Below are 13901 nucleotides of genomic sequence, written 5' to 3'. Positions count from 1 at the left end.
CCAATCAGCGGCCGGTGATGTGATGCCATTAAGAATAACAAAGATGACATACTGGAACTTTACCCCGCGTGCCCTTATTTTCCCATACTGACGACAAATAAATCACATGTGCTGCAGAGTGGTGAGTGATATGATGCAGAAGTATGCACATAAAAAATATATCAAATGGGCCAGAAAATGTACTTACTGGAACTTTACCCCGGTTGGCTTTATTTTCCCATACTGAAATAATAATAATGGTAAAAAATAAATCACATATACTTCAGAATATGGTGAGTGATATGTTTCAAAAGTATGCATATAAAAAAAAAGATTATATATAAAGATTGATATTAATCAATAAATAAATAAACAAATAAATAAAATTAAAGAATGAAATTACATATACTTCTGAAAATGGTATATGAAAGTATGCATATAAAAAGGGAAAGGGAAATGTAATTATTTTGATAAAAACACTTTTTTGTATTTTCTGTCTCATTGTTCCATTATCATGTTCTGTCCTCTCTCTCTCTCTGTCTCTCCCTCTCTGTCTCTCTCTCTCTCTCTCTCTCTCTCTCTCTGTCTCTCTCTCTGTTAGTAACACACAGGATGCAGCCGGTTGTCAAGTTGTGTTTAATTAGATTTCCTCCTCCATTTTTTTTATTTTGGGCTCAGAGGTGAATTCTTGTTTCCCGTCAGTCTGCAGCACCATGCTTGTAATCAGACAGTTTCGCTCTAAACTCTGATGAAAACTGTTAATGAAGGGGCATTAAGGGTCAAAGTTCCCTTTCAGATGCTGTTTATTTTGTGTTTTTGTGTTTCATGGCAGCTTCCATGAGTTCAGCATGGAGGAAAATGAGCCTAAAGTGCCTAAAAAAGAGCCTCAATGAAACAAGCAACAGAACCTGCAGCTGATAACAGGTTTAAATTCAACACTCAGCCTCATTCAGTCCAAAGATTTGGTCCCTCCAGTTTCTTGCAGGTCATAATCAGTCAAATTATCCAATTAAGCCCAAACCTTCTTTTCTCCTTTTTTTTCTATAAGTGTTGGTGGAGCCGAGCGGAGCGGTGTTATCGCTGCAGAGGCTTATCTGAGAGGCGGAGGAGAGTTAGTTGAGGCTTGACGCAACCAACAGTTATATAACCAAGACAGGAATAATCAGGTCAGAGAACTCTGACCCTTAACGCTCCTTCATTAACACTTTCCTCAGTGTTCAGAGCACCTGCCAGTCCCACAACACAGTCCAGATGGGAGGCTTGCTGTGTTCTGCACGGCAGCAGAGGTGAGACCAAGTCAACTCTGTTCGAGTCCCAAGTCAGTCTCAAGTCTTGAGGCACAAGTCTCAAGTCAAGTCCCAAGTCTACATGTAGATTACCAAGTCAAGTCCATGTCATTAATGTCAAGTCTCAAGTCTAAATGTAGAACAGCAAGTCAAGTCAGAACAAATCAAGAGTCCAGTATCAATTTAATATCTTAAAGAAAACTAAATATCTAGGACTTTTCAATGCAATATGGTTTTAATAGGATAAAAACTTGGTAAGAGCATCATGAGTTTGATTTCTAGAATCAGTTTCAACTTCAATAAATTCAATCATTCCATACAAATTCAGAAAACAGAATTTAAATTCAGTCGTCCGCTGGAACAAATCTCATCACTTTCAATCTAAGTCATTTACACAAACACAAGATCTCAAGTCAAGACTTTAGAAACCTTTTCAAGTCATCAAAGTACAAGTCAGAGTCAAGTCCCAAGTCACCAGAACCCAAGTCAAGTCAAGTCTCAAGTCTTCTCTTCATGCATCAAGTCAAGTCTCAAGCAACTAAAACTGTGACTTGAGTCCAAGTCATGTGACTCGAGTCCCCACTTCTGCATGGCGTTGATAAGCTTGTAAGTGCTCAAATGTTCAAACGTCTGATTTGAAACTGAGGAGTTTTATTTCAAAATGAGATTTTCAACATTTGAAAAAAAGTGACTCCTTCTATAACATGTTTGATTGCGAAGAATAGAAACAAATGTTGTTTTTTAAAGGATCGTAGGCAACTGTCATTTGTTGGCCAGTTTGTAACACTTTTACTGACTGCTTTTTTTAAATCACTTGCTTTTTTATCTCTTGCTTTTTGTTTTTTTATTTATTTTACCTTCTTAACCAGGTAAAGTCTCATTGAGATTTAAAAATCTCTTTTGCAAGAGACCTGGCCAAGACAGCAGCAGTTAAACACACATCAAGTTACAGATAATACAACAAAGAAATCAACTTGCAAAAACAATCTTTTAAACAATGTTTTTTTCTCTCTATAATTAGAAAGATAAAGTTCAGATAATGATGAAAACAGTGGATCCACAGTGTTCAGCAGCAGAACTAAACCTGAGCGTTGTCATGACGGTTCAGTTTCCGCTCCTCGTTGTTCGTGACTCAAACGCTCATCAAGAATTCGTGACTCACCGTGTTTTCATCCTGTCACTGTTACACTGTTACACTGTTACACTGTTACACTGTTACACTGTTACATTGTTACACTGTTACACTGTTACACTGTTACACTGTTACACTGTTACACTGTTACATTGTTACACTGTTACACTGTTACATTGTTACACTGTTACACTGTTACACTGTTACACTGTTACCTCACATCAAATCAGCCGGTGTTTGTTCAGCGGTGCGTTCAGGTACATCAAGGAACGTCTGGTCGCTGTCCAGCAGATAAGAGCAGCGCTGTGGAAAAGGATCATCATGAAGCTGCAGTCCTGTGTGTTATCAGAGCTGCAGCATCATGAAGCTGCAGTCCTGTGTGTTATCAGAGCTGCAGCATCATGAAGCTGCAGTCCTGTGTGTTATCAGAGCTGCAGCATCATGAAGCTGCAGTCCTGTGTGTTATCAGAGCTGCAGCATCATGAAGCTCCGCAGGTCGGACGCTCACAGCGACAGGCGACCAGAGGAAACTCGTCAGCTGAGCGGCGGCTTGTGAACCGTTCATAAAGACCGGTCAGGTGTTGTTTCAGCTTCCAGCCTGAAGTCTGAATCAACAGGTTTGTGACACTCTGCAGTCAGCGAGTGGATCGTGGAGTGTGAAAGGTCGAGTCACATCTGTACCTCTTGTGCGTCAGAACGAGTCTCGTGAAAACAGAAAGGGTCCGACTCACAGAACGGCGGCGGACGGTGATCGAAAGAAACGGTAATAATAACAATAACTTTATTTTTATAGCACGTTTAAAAACAGACTTTACAAAGTGCTTTGACAGTCAGAATAAAAGCAGAATACTCAAAATTAATTTAAAAAGCAATGAAACGATAATAAACAGGGATTAGATTCAGAGAGGAGGACGGAGGTGGAGAAGAGCAACATTCAATAAACTAGTAGGATTACCGTAAAATGAAACCCAAAATAAACAGTAAGGATTAAATAAATGAAAGTGAGATAAAATTAAGATAAGATTAAGATAAAACACGATAAAAAGACGATATCACGTAAAAGCAAGTCTATAAAAATGTGTTAGTCACTGATTCTGCTTCTGAAATGATCCAGTTGGTGAATTTTTACATGTTTTCTGTGCTGATAAGGAAACAGCTGCATTCCTCAGTTCCATCCACAATGATAAGAGCATGAATCAGACAGAAGGTATGAAGCAAACTGATGGATCACAGCCTCATTTATAGGAAAAATTCCCCTAAAACACTTCAAAACTGCTACTGGTGATGAACTTTTCATTCCTGGCTCCATCCAGTAGTTAGTTGTGTTTTTCTTCTTGGTGGATAACCGGCCAATCGTAGACGAGGTGACGTCACCTCCAGATATTTCCAGCAGCTACAGTGGAGTTTGATATGAGAAAATGTTTCAGGATGTAAAACCTCAGCGGTAAACGTCAGGTTTTGGTGTCAGTCCCTCAGAATCAAAGAGCGAGGGCTTCTTTCTAGAGCCGCCATTTTGCACCAAGAGACGTTCAACAATCATACAGGGAGAAATCCATCGTAGAAGAGGAGAGAGACTGTTATTAGCAAGTTCAAATGAAAACGGGATATATCAGTTCTTATACAGAAACAAAAAACAAAGACATCGAAGAAAATAGATGAAAATCTCCCAACTCCGCCCTCCCACTTGCCCATAAATAAATAAAAATCTTAAATACACAATTAATACTCAATTTTCAAGATGGTTAAGCTATGTTCAGGAGGTATCCAGACTGTCTAGTATTTTAGAAAGGGTGACCAAGTTCTATTAAATTTATTTTTCCAGTGTTTCAGGCTATACTTGATTTTGTCTAATTTAAGGTGAAACATAACCCGGCTCCCTGTTTCACACCAAGCTGTGTGTAACTGCTCTACTTACACCCTTCTGTCAGAAATGGGACAAGATAAAAAGGAAGCGAGTCTCCAGACTGTTCTGGTTGTGTGTCTGTCACAGCTTGTCACCGTGACCCGATCCACGGGAAAAAAAAAAAAAAAAAAAGGCAGGACCCTGTGGAAATGATGTCGCCAAAGTAGGCCAATGTACTGTAAGCATAATGCAGAGCAAAGTGCACTTCATCTCCAAAAGTACCGAGTGTAGAGACGGCCTGTTGCCGGGGGGAGGATGGGGGGAGGAGGGGGGGCAGCGGGCGGCTCATTGTGCGGCGGAGCGTTTCAGGCCGGCGAGGCTCTGATGACAAAGGCGAGCGGAGCGGTGACTCAGAGGAAATACCTTTCATCCCACTGGAGACACACAGGAAGAGGCGAAAAGGACAGATATCACCGGCGGGAGAGACGGTCGCCGAGGGAGACGGACCAAACCTGACTCACCCGGCGCACGACGGCCCACATGCTGCTCTGCTGAAGTGGGACAGACGGACGATGGCAGGCATCACGATTCACATTACACATATCTGTAATTCATTGATGACTAGTTAAAATGCTACTTTAAGATATCTGTAATGACAGTTTGACTAGTAAGATTAAGTTATGATTAAGTTATTTTTGCCATTAAGTTGTATGGTATCTCCAATTAAAGATATCTACAATTCTGTTTTGACTGAGATGTGAATTCCAGATATCTCCATTGAAAATATGCCTAGTCATGACTCAAATACAAGATATCTTCACTTTAGTTCTGACTAGTCATAATTTCAATTAAAGATATCTTGAATTCCTCATGATTAAAGATATCTAAATTATCTATTTTGATATCTGGAACTAAGACATGGCTAGTAAAAAAATACACTTGTACATATCTTGAACTGGAGTGATGACTAGTCAAAACTAAAGTGGAGATTTCTCAAATTGGAGTTCTTACTAGTCAGAAGTCCTTTTAAGATATCTACAAAATCTACAAACAAGTTATGGATATCTTAAAAGTAATTTTGACTAGACAGATCTTATTTTGGAGATATCTTGAATTACCATTGTGACTAGTCAAAATGCCATTGTAGATTTCACGTCAGACGAGTGAAGTGCTGCGTTCAGGTTCCCACGGGGAAACCAGGGGATGGAAGTTTCCGACTTGAGAATACGGTTCACCTCGGCTCTCCGGTCATAAAGAGAGAGTCTTCTCTTCATGCATCAAGTCAAGTCTCAAGCTATTCAAACTGGGACTTGAGTCCAAGTCATGTGACTCGAGTCCCCACCAGTTGCAGTGTGAAAGTCTCCCAGCTGTAAGGAAACAGAATGTGAATTGAATTGGAATGACAGGAGACTGAACTGAATTCCATTAAATTCCACACACAGGGAGGCTGCCAGCACATCTTCTCCAAAACAACTGAAGTCTATGGGGACCGATCTTTAGAGTTCCAAAAAGAGCAAAAAAGAAAAAAAAAATATCCATAAAGTTCCTCCATACAGCTCTGCAGCATAATCCAAGTCTCCTGAATCTTCACTACAGCCGTCGTTTTCGAAAACTCTCTTCTTCTGTGGTGTTCATACCAGTTCAGAGCACATGAAGAAGCAGCTGAATATGAGCATCAGTCCAGACTTCATTTTGTTCTGCTTGGCTTTCCATGAGGAACCTGCATCCGTCTCCTTCTACCCATAATCCCTTGCGTTTCGGGCCATTTTCCTGTAGTCGGTCGGATTAAGGAACCGCACCGCAGTTCTCTTGTTAGAGGACTGAGGCTCTCGCTGCCACCAGAGGTCAAAGGTCATCGTTCTCACCTGGACAAACCAGCTGAACTGAAGGAGGAAACGCTGCAGAGCTCAGAGAAACCGATCAGAACGCGCCGGGTGTTGAACGCAGCCCAAAGTGCGTCACGCAGCCTCATCACCCACACAGAGCGGAGGTGTCAGACGGGACGCTGCATCACAAACACTCCAGTGAGACAGTCGAGGGTCGGTGTGACACGTTCATGCAGAGTTTCCAGTCAGCCTGAATAAACGACGAAACTACAAAACTAAACCCCTTAATTTTATCCCTGAAATGTCCTTAATTTCTAAAAATAACAGCTGTAATAAAGTAAGGTTAGTATCATGGGTTTTTAAGGAATTTATTCATGAGTTGATTCACAGAGACACTAGAAATTATGGGATTTTTCATGCCTTTTGTCCAGGTTTACAGGTTATTAATGAGTTATTAATGGAAAGTTCCTGTCTCCCTGAATTTTACATGAAATTATGAAGTAGGGAGTCAAGATTAAGGGGAGTTTAAGGAGGTTTTGATGGGATCTCCTCCATTAATAACGCCCTTAATTAATTTTAAGGGGATTTTCCATGAATTAAGGGGTGAATTAATGTAAATGTAAGGGTATTTTAAGGGATTACTAGTTCGTAGAGTTTGGAGTTACATGGTATGAGACGCCCTTAGTTATCATCGCTGCTTTTATCTTTTTAAAAGAAAGGGAGGCTGATTTCTTGCTCTGGTATCTGAGCTGTCAGCACAGTCACATATCAGCTGTTTGGACGCCGTTCTCCTCCCAGTTAACCAGGAAGTGATGTGAAGCCTGCAAACTCTTTCATCAGCCTGAACTCTCCTCACACTGACACTGGTGGGGACTCGAGTCACATGACTTGGACTCGAGTCACAGTTTGAATAGCTTGAGACTTGACTTGATGCATGAAGAGAAGACTTGAGACTTGACTTGACTTGGGTTCTGGTGACTTGGGACTTGACTCTGACTTGTACTTTGATGACTTGAAAAGGTTTCTAAAGTCTTGACTTGAGATCTTGTGTTTGTGTAAATGACTTAGATTGAAAGTGATGAGATTTGTTCCAGCGGACGACTGAATTTAAATTCTGTTTTCTGAATTTGTATGGAATGATTGAATTTATTGAAGTTGAAACTGATTCTAGAAATCAAACTCATGATGCTCTTACCAAGTTTTTATCCTATTAAAACCATATTGCATTGAAAAGTCCTAGATATTTAGTTTTCTTTAAGATATTAAATTGATACTGGACTCTTGATTTGTTCTGACTTGACTTGCTGTTCTACATTTAGACTTGAGACTTGACATTAATGACATGGACTTGACTTGGACTTGACTTGGTAATCTACATTTAGACTTGGGACTTGACTTGAGACTTGGAGTTTACCATTATTCTCACTTCAGTTCATGAATGCCTCTAACTCTGATACAGTAGAGGACAGACAGTTCTTCTATCATTTTCCTAGCCAGTTCTCCTTTCCAAACTGTCTTTTCCAGTCCAGTCCGCCTGTCATGTGAAGTTGAATTAAGACATCAGAGCGGGAAACACAAACCCGGCCCTGACCTGTGGTCCTGCTCACAATGGGACCCCCCCACCCGCCTCCTGCCTCTGCAATAAAATATGATGAACGGTCAGTAACTTCCTCCTCAGCCGGGCCAAACGCCGCCGCAGCGCTCTCCACAGCGCTCTCCGCTCCCCCGCTCCGCTCTGCTGGACATATTTGGTGTGTGTGTGTGTGTGTGTGTGTGTGTGTGTGTGTGTGTGTGTGTGCGGTCAGAAAACCCCACAAAATGACTATGTTGTATTACGGCATGAGACAAAGAGACAGCGGGCCTCGCCATGAGCAGCGGCACATGACAGCATGGAAATAACTCAGAGGAATTCCTTATGGTTGAGGGAAGCCTGAGAGGAGGAGAGGGGGAGAGAGGGAGAGGGGGAGAGGGGGAGAGGGGTGTGATGCTGAGCGCAGGAAAATATCTGTTTGGTTTGGTCACATAGAGCTTTCCTGTTGACCGCCTCCTGCACACAGTCCAGTCCAGGTCATTTGCATGTTAAAGGGACGCTCCGTCCAGTTAGAAATGTTAATTTTCTTATTTAGTATCATTCAGTAACTGTAATAAAATGGAGCTTTTGGCTGCTGCTACTTTTCTATAGTGAAACAGTTCAGAGAGCTGCTGGGCGAGCGAGCTTCACTCTACACTGGAGAGAGAGAGAGAGAGAGAGAGAGAGAGAGCGGCGTGTTGAGGTCGACTTCTGATTGGATTTCCCACTCTGACGTGTGAAAGTCGTTTTTAATCCGCAGCAAAACGGAGAAATCGACTGATCGGCTTTTCTCAGCGTAGAAACCACTTCAGATTCTCATTTTCATGTTGGTTTTTACACCAACAATGACAAAAAAATACATTTTAATGAGGAATTACATATTTTAGTTGGCTATTCCTTTTAAATAATCTGTGACATTTTCATGTAAATAAACGTATTTCAGCGGCGATAGAACAGACAAAGAAAAGAGAAACTCAAACTGCATCAACAGAAAATCCAAGCTCCGCCCACACTGTTTGATTGACAGGTTATCTGTGGGAAGAGCAGTGCAGAAACACCACAGCAGTGAGGCTGAGGGACAGAGACGGAGACTAAATAAAACAAAAACAAATGACCACTTTAATATCAACAGACAGCAGATCTGTCTTTACAAACTTGATGCCAGACTCTCCATGTTTGCCTACAGAAAACATGGAGACTAAATACCAAAACAAGCATCAATCTCATGGATAATCTGTTTTGAGGAAAGGGCATCAAGTGTGAAGTGTGTGTACTTAGTTTGTTTCCCTTTGACCGGTGTGTTATCGCTCTCTAAGTATCACATTAATCTGCTTCAAGTAGAGTCCATCTGCACTGTAAACTGCACCAGTGTTTCTTCCTCTAACTGTAAAACAACAGCGTTTCCCAGAAGCCTGAGCAGCGGAGGGAAGGTGTGGGAGGGAGGGGAGGGGGGGGGGTCGTGACTCACCGGCAGGTCAGAGGTCGAGGGCGTCGGGGTCCACAGGAAGATGACATCACAGCGGGGTTAAATTTAGAGATGATGTCATACTGCTGGAATCCCCCCTGTCACTGTCCCTGGTTTTAACCCTTTGTGTTGTGAGAAGCGGATGAGTTTCAATCCAAAAACCATCTGAGGAATCTGATACCTACACTTACAACATGATGTCTGGCTGGAAACTGAAGCAGATTATAGGGTATAATGAAAGTTATGACTGATCTTAAGACCTTTGCTCAGAGAAGAGTTTTGTTTTAGTGGTATAATTGATTATTGAAATATAGATCTCTGGCAAGAACAAAACATCACAGCGATGACCGCTTAGCACCGAAGACGTCAACTGAAGTAGGATGTTTCTGTGGTAGAAAACACAATAAAAAGGCTATATTAGTGCTGAAATGATTAGTCGATCAACAGAAAATTAATCGATTCTAATCTTGATAACTGATTAATTGTTTTAGTCACTTATAAAAATAGCAAACATTTGCTGGTTGCAGCTGCACAAAAGCAAAGATTTGCTGATTTTCTCACTTTGGGCTCTGGGAACTTGTGATGGGCGTCTGTCATTATTTTTGACATTTTATAGACTGAATGATTAATCGATTAATCGAAAAAATAATCAATAGATTAATCAATAATGACACTAATTGTTAGTTGCAGCCCTAGGCTATATTATAAGTGTATTCAATTTGAAAATGAATTATGTATTATATCATGTTAGATATCAGTTTGTGATGTTCAGCTCATTCCAGGAGTTATTCCATTCCAAGAGTTGGAATTTACTTTTTTGGTGAACCCACTTTCCCTCAACCTTCCTCGTCTACTCCTACAGCAGTTAGTGATTTACTACGTTTCCCAGAATTCCTTTCAACAAGCTCCAGAGAACAGGCCTGAACTTGTTGCTCTCAATCAAAGGTGGTCATAGAAAAAGCTTGAAAGTGCGATCATTCAGCTGTTGGTTCTTCGTCTTTATGATCGCAGCCGCACCCCTTCACTCAAACCCTCAGCCTGTCTCTCTGCTGCAGTGCATTCTGGTCTCTCTCCTGCTCCTGTGGTGGAGAAACTGGTCTCTCTCCTCTTCTACGATGGATTTCTCCCTGTATGATTGCTGAACGTCTCTCGGTGCAAAATGGCGGCTCTAGAAAGAAGCCCTCGCTCTTTGATTCTGAGGGACTGACACCAAAACCTGACGTTTACCGCTGATGTTTTACATCCTGAAACATTTTCTCATATCAAACTCCATTGTAAAAAATACAACAAACTACTGAATGGAGCCAAGAATGCAACGTACATCGCCAATAGCTGTTTTTTTGACAGCTTTTGGGTGGATTGGTCCTTTAAAAAGTCTTATTTTGGAGGCTCACCCTCTCTGTTGGTGGATGAGTGTTACCCGCCTCAGACCGGAGGGTGTGGGCTTGTGGGCCGTCGCTGACCGCGGTTCACCGGACAAACCGCCGTAGGAGCCGACTCATCCCACATCTATTTTTACGGCCGGAATCCCCCCGCACCCAGACGAGAGACTCCACACAAACATTTATTCACAGCATGGAAACACACAGCCTGCATTACGAAATTAGTTTTTTTAGCTGTTAAGAAATTCATAACGGTGTTTAGATAAGTTACAATAACAAAGCCTTTGTTAAAGTGTGGAGGCTGAACTCTCCCCCCCGATCCAGTCCCCTCGGCTCCTGTTAGCCTCTTACAGCCTGGCATTGTATCGGCTCCTTCTTCTCATGAAAGTGATTACAGTTTGAATTTTAATTAGAAATAAGTAACTTTGTTGAGCTTGTGCAACTGTCTGTGCCTCATATTAATGAAAGTCAGTTTTATCTTGAGTGCCAAAGCCCAATCCCTCCTCTGTTTGTGATAAGGTTTGAACAAAATGGGTTTTTGAATGCTGATACCAATACTGATATTTTTGGATTGAAGCTGCAGAGCCAATATGTTGTGCCGATATTCAGTATCTTTAAAATTTATCATTTTCATTCTATAAAATCCAAAATATTACAAGTATTCAGTGTTTCCCTCAGATTTGTCTTCTCATCAGGGTGGAAAAGCCTCTGAAACAGCATTTAAATCATCACGGGACACTAAAACTCTCCATTAAAACCCAGATTAATGGAATTATTTTAGGGTTAGCAGCTTTTTAAATCAGGGTGAGGCAGGTTTCATTGCAGGTTTTACAGCCAGACTCTCCTGTCCTGTTGGGGAAAATCAGTTCCTCACCTCTGTCATATCAGTGGACAACAATGACTGGCTGATATCCAATTTCATTGAAAGGTCAATATCGGCCCGATATGTCAATAAATCGTTAGCTAGCTGAAGGTGTTTCTGATCAATGAAAAAAGAGGTTATTGACTTTTTTTCATTTATATTTTGACCAGAGTTGCTTTGTTTGCATTCAAGTTTGCTAGTTAGCTAATTTACACTTCAAAACTGTTTTTGTGGCTCCGCCCACTGAGGTTCAACTCAACCAATGAGATTATTTCCGCCTTTGAGAAATATTTGTAGAACTAAAACTCTAATCTACTGTTCCCGCCTGATGTCCAGTGTCCAAAGGTCATTATTTTGCTGTAAATAATGAGAATACTTACACCCAGATAAAGTATTTTTCTACTATTTCTTACCTAAGCTAGCTTAGTTTGCTAAGCTAGCTAACTGTGAGAAAAACTAATTTGGGCATGCAGGTGGGATACACAGTAGTTTTGGATTAATTCAACATCAATTTAATATTTAGAAGGCGTGATAACAAAAGAAAGAACTAATTTCTTATAATTGTCAACTGTAATATAATGACTGAAGTTGAAATATTCACTCATTACTCCTCACTGGTAAAGTAACGTTGCTGTAACGTGTTGCTCAGCTCCACCCGGCTCCGCTGCCTGCTGCTGCTGCTGGTATAAATAGCGGCTGGTTTGCCACATCCAGCCGCTCCAAAACATTTCCCTCCTTGATGTTCCTCCTCTCTCTCTCTCTCCTCGCCTCGCCTCGCCTCTCCTCGCCTCGCCCTGTGTGCCATGACTTAATTGAAGCCAGCGGCGGCGCTGACGGTCGGGCTGAGCCGCGGCGGTATGCATGCGCTCTGCAGAACGCTTCCCTTCTTCCGCTGGCACAAAGTTGCTGACTCTTCTTCTCTGCTTTCACTGCATCTTATCAGAGACATTTCTTCATATCTCTCTAAGTTTACCCCGTGAGTTTCGAGCGAGTGTGTCGGCGTCCTGCGGTTCCTGAATGTAGAAATTCAGAATGCACCTGCTCCACTCCACTGCTTTAATTTGTCTCCAGCCTCTAAACTTATAAACCCATTAGACCATTTTAGACTTTGGCCCTGGCTGAGCTTTGGGCTTTCACAGTGTATTAGGAGAATATGAAGCTGTGTAAGGCCTGCTGGGCGTGGACTGCGAGGCTCACAGGTGAAGCACAACAGACTTCATTGTTTGAGCAAAGACCTCTGACTCTCCTCTCTGCTCAGGATTGTATTTTTGAGTTTTTATACAAAGTTTGTGGCGTTTCGTTCATGCAGTGGCAGGCTGTAATTTTCTCCGTCATGTGGCATGAAACTTTGTCAAGCCAGAGAATATTTCCCAGAGTGCAGCTGACTGTAAATGTAGTCTAAGCGACAGGAAACACACTTCGTCCGCTGTCAACTTCAGACTTCACAGCCTGAAAGACAGCTGACTTTTGAAATGTTTTGTTCACCCACCTTCTCATTAACATATTGTCAAAGCAAACACCCATTAAAATTATGACGTAAAAGTTTCATATGAAGGATATGGAGATATGGAGAAGTCTCACTTTTTACTGCAGGCTTGCTTAGCGACTGCTGCACTTTGGCTCCAACACCAAGAGTTGTGTTTGGAAGATGTGGATAATTGTTTGGAAAATCAAATTATTTTTTATTTTCAAGGAATGGTCTGGTATCTGGCTGGGTGAAAGACATAAGAGTTACAGTATACTATTACCAAAAAAACAGAAATATTTTGGTTCAGCTGTAGAACATGGAAGAAAGATTTAGCTGCAGCATTAATGCAGGATAGAGGAGGATAATGATCAGCATTTCTCCATTTCACTCACAAACTGAGGGGATGTACTGCAGAAATATTATTCTCCTCTTGTGTTGTTGACATAACAGGTTCTCAGAATGAAGGATTTTGCTTTCATGCACGATCTGACTTGTTATCAAAGAGTGACGGTCAGTTAACCAGGAGCTGTGGGAGTCGCTCAGCCCACTGACCTGTTAAATGTGACACGATCTTCAGAAACATTCAGCCTGTTTTCTTTGCTCGCTTGTTTCTCATGCTGCTGACGGATGTTTGATTTGGTTCTATGGCAGCAGAGCGGCTCGGTGAGTCAGAGGAACCGGACTTCTGTCTGAGGAGTTCAAACCCTCATGTCCACAAACATCCGCCCTGCTGAGTCCTTCAGCAAGACACTGAATCCCCACCTGCTGCAGGTCTGTAGCTGATCCTGAAGCAGTTTTACAATTCTACAAGCATTTCTCACAGGCAGAAATAATCTGATTGGTTGAGTTAAACCTCAGTGGGCGGAGCCAAAGAATCACAGAGCGCAAGTTAGCTAACTGGCAAACTTGAACAGCAAAGAAGAAACTCTGGTCAAAATATCAATAAAAATATAAATGGTAATGATTTATTTTTTCATTCTGTCATGATGTTGAAGGTCAGCAGCTAGCTAACTAGCTTACCTAGCTAACTATAGGCTAGTATGGCTAGTTTGAACTTGAAGGTCAGCTAGCTAACTAGCTAACCTAGA

General features: G+C 41.6%; 1 protein-coding gene across 1 annotated transcript in view; it reads left to right on the top strand.

Annotated features, from left to right (window-relative positions):
* syn3 (synapsin III) overlaps positions 1-13901 on the top strand; it is a 133704-nt gene that overhangs the window by 85725 nt on the left and 34078 nt on the right. The gene's annotated exons all lie outside the window — the stretch shown is intronic.

This window comes from Centroberyx gerrardi, chromosome 24 (genome assembly GCF_048128805.1).
Source record: "Centroberyx gerrardi isolate f3 chromosome 24, fCenGer3.hap1.cur.20231027, whole genome shotgun sequence".
Taxonomy (NCBI): Eukaryota; Metazoa; Chordata; class Actinopteri; order Beryciformes; family Berycidae; genus Centroberyx; species Centroberyx gerrardi.
This window is presented reverse-complemented; position numbering and strand designations above follow the sequence as displayed.